Source organism: Nematolebias whitei, chromosome 2, assembly GCF_014905685.2.
Source record: "Nematolebias whitei isolate Nwh7 chromosome 2, NemWhi1, whole genome shotgun sequence".
In the NCBI taxonomy this organism is placed as follows: Eukaryota; Metazoa; Chordata; class Actinopteri; order Cyprinodontiformes; family Rivulidae; genus Nematolebias; species Nematolebias whitei.
Window position 1 is genome coordinate 31546566 of NC_056499.1, and position 3802 is coordinate 31550367.

Below are 3802 nucleotides of genomic sequence, written 5' to 3' on the forward strand. Positions count from 1 at the left end.
TATGTTCGGGCGGGACTCGGGAGTACCGAAGTGTTCGTTCGTGTCTGGGATGAGTTCTGAATAGAAGACTGGACACACACGCTATTCCCCTCTCAGTGTGTTGCTCTTTCTCCACTCACAACCGCCTATTTGGTAACACAGATTTACCTCACACAGCAGTGTTTTAACTAGCTAGCTAATTAGCTTGTTTACACATTTGAAGTTATGTGTACCACCGCCAATGAACCAATCAGAGTAGTCCTACAGGTCCACTTTTTCTTCAAACGAACCGCCCCTCATAAAATCCTGGCTACGCCTATGCGTTATGCGAAGCATCACACTGAAAAAATTAGTCCACGCCCACCTGCTGTGTGGGCCCCACCCGATCCGTATAAGTTACATTAAGAGCGGGTAATCGGCTCCCATTTTTCTTCAGCAAGCTAATAACACTGACCTTCAGCAAGATGTCCAGCTCCAACACCATCCGCTTGTGTCCTTCCTGCAAGACCGGTTACTTGCTCAGCTTTGACCGGCACGACACCTGTGAGGGATGCCTGGGTCCCCGCCACGTCGCCCGCGCTTCCTTCTGCCGCCTCTGTGACGATCTTCCACCGGAGGAAAGGCAGAGGAGAGCAGCCCTGTTTAAGGCTACCATCGAGGACTGCCTGTCCGTGGCGGGAGACTGTTCGCTGGACGACGCCATGGATTTCTTCTACGCCGGCTCTCGGAGCGAATCGGATGATTCCTCTGGGACTGGTGACGTTAGCAGCAGCCCCGATGCTCGTTCCCTCCCGGGGAGCGCAGTGTTGGAACGAGGGGGGCCGAACGGATGCTCGACCCCTCCGGGGTTTCCCGCCTCAACGGCCACATCGCTCCCTGCCGTCGGCGCACTCCTCTCGGAGCTGCCCGTCATTATCCGGGAAGCTGCTAACGTGAAGGAAGCTGCTAACGTGAAGGGACTTTCCATTCCCTTACCCCCCCACCCACCCCCCGCCCAGATTGGATGATCTTGCTGGAAGGTTTGGCTCCACGCCGGCTCGCCATCCTGATCCCATCTGGCCTCGTTTTCCAGCGGTGACGTTGTATTGGAACGAGGCCGCAGCCAGTCCTGGTAAGCTGAGAGCGCCCGTCTCCACTTTTGTTCCCATCAACAGAGTGGAGGGGTTCACCGAGCGGGAGCTATCCCTCAGTACCCCCCCTTGAGCCAAGCCTCGCGGAAGCTTTTGGAGTGAAGCTTGTCCAGGTTGGAGCAGCGTCCCGTCCCTCCTGGGAAACATGACCAGACGGTGACCGCACTCTCCAATCGAGCCCATCAATGTGCTTTTCAGGCAGCCGCAGCTAGCAACAACGTGGCGCTGCTAGCATATAGCATGTCCAAGAGGTTGGAGGCCGCAGATCTGCCTGAGGAGACCAAGAGCTCCCTCTGTAAGGCAGCAGACGCCATCCTCAACATGTGTGCCTCTTCTACGGTTTGCCTGTCCAGGATTGCAGTGTGGATGACGATGATTCAACGATCCACCTGGCTTCGTCACTCCCCCTCGCTGCCGGAGAAACTGTACAAAGACCTGATGGAGGGCCCCATCACGGCGGACGCGCTGTTCGGGAGCAGCTTCAAAACCATGCTGGCGAATTCGAAGCAGTCGGAGGAGGTGTCAGAGGCTGTGCGCCACCTCATCAAGCCGCGCGGCTCATCCCACCCCCCGGCCCGCTGGAGGGACCGTTGCGAGCAGAGGCAGAAACAACGACGTTCCACGGCCGCCGCGGCATCGTCTCGCTCAGCTCCACCACCAGCCCCACCCGTCAAAGACCAGCCCTCTTCATCCCGGCAACCTGCAGTTCAGCGTTTCCCCAGAGATCGCCTGCAGACAGCGCTCGGGGCAAACAAATCGCAGAGCTCACGGGGGAGAAGATTTAAAAAATGACGGTCTGCGGAAGGTGTGTGTAAAAATGACACGGAAGTTGAAATAAATAATTCTTCAATGATCAAAGTGTCTGTTTCTAGCCAGTCTGTAAGCTCGGATGAACTCACAGCGGCTGCGCACACATCCTCCACACATAACGAGCCGGTGTCCTTAAATAAAGGTTTTTTAAACTCATCGTCACTCCAAGACATTTTGAGACGCTCACACGACACAATGGTAAGTGAAATAACTCGTTGTCAATCCGAGCTGCACGATCCTCACCCAAGCGGTGTCAAACGCGCACTCGTGCGATGCAAACAGCCTCCATCCAAACGGCGCTGCATTGATGATGGCGCACACACAGCTGCCCGGCGCTCACCGGCTCACATCGGTATAAATGTGGGACCGCAGGCCGGGTCCGGTGGAGGTCCTCGCTTTCAGCAAGAGCAACACATGCCTCACCGGAGCAAACGCGGGCAGCCGTCACCCACCGCGTCTCAGCGCTCGGCAGCTCACGGCAGCATAAGCGTGAGACAGCTGAACGAACCCGGTGACGAGTCTCGCCTCCAGCGAGAGCGGCGCGCGCCCCTCCAGCGAGAGCGGCGCGCGTCCCTCTAGAGAAAATGTGTGCTCCCGCGGGGCTCGCAGCCTTCACTCCAACAGCACGGCGTAGATGAAGTCACGCTCTCCGCCTCTCAATGTTCGCACAGCGACGTCGAACGCGCAGCCCCACGGCGTCATCAGCTGTCACATGCTTCGCCTCAGCACACACCGGCCCACCCAGACATGAAGGTTGGTCCGCGGTCCGAACGCAGCGCACGGGCGCGTTCAGAGCCCTTTCGAGGAAGCCTCGCCTTGGGTCACGCGGAAAACATTCCCGCGACGCATGACGGCGGTCGAGGCGGCGGATTGGATGACATCCGTTCAAAACATGACGCATCACTTAAACGCACGTCCACTCCACGAACGGTACGCGGAGTGGCTAAAAACATGCTCGCTGGACAGATGGATGGACAGGGTGTTATGCAAAGGTTACACGCTGCAATTTGCAACCCGACCCCCTCCGTTCAGAGGAGTTTTAGAGACGGTCCTGTCATCACCAGACCAAATCTCATCCCTAAATGCAGAAGTCCAAGAACTTCTGATAAAAGACGTAATCTCCAGAGTTCCCAACGGAGAGGAAAACACAGGGTTTTACTCACGTTACTTCCTGGTTCCCAAACGGACCTGAGGGATGAGACCGATTTTGGATCTGTCAGCTTTCAACAAGGTGATCATGGACAGACCGTTTCACATGTTGACAACCAGACAGCTGTTGGACAACATCCAGAGAAACGACTGGTTTGTTTCCATCGAGCTAAAAGATGCTTATTTTCACATACCGATCATCCCAAAACACAGAAAATTCCTGTGTTTCTCCTTTCAGGGGATGAAGTATCAGTACAACAGGCTGCCGTTCGGGTATTCCCTCACGCCTCGTACGTTCTCAAAGTGTGTGGAGACAGCCCTGCATCCATTACACAGAGCAGGGATGAGAGTTTTGTTTTACCTGGATGACCTGCTGCTGCTGTCACACTCCAGACAGTGATGCAGGCTCAGGTGTTGACATCACACTTGTTAAATCTGGGCTTCGCCATAAATTGGAAGAAAAGCTCTATTTTCCCGGCCCAGACAATTGTTTATCTGGGAGTGGAGTTAAATTCAACCACCATGAAGGCTTGTTTCTCACAAACGAGAATCGAGACTTTAAAAAAATCAACTCTGCCACGTAAGATCCGGCAGAGTGGCAACAGCTGTCTCCATCATGAAGCTGTTAGGAATGATGTCATCAGCTCACACAGTGGTTCCGCTGGGTTTGTTACACATGAGAAGCCTCCAGAGATGGTTTGCTCGTCTGCGCGTGGATCCAGTAAAACAAAAGA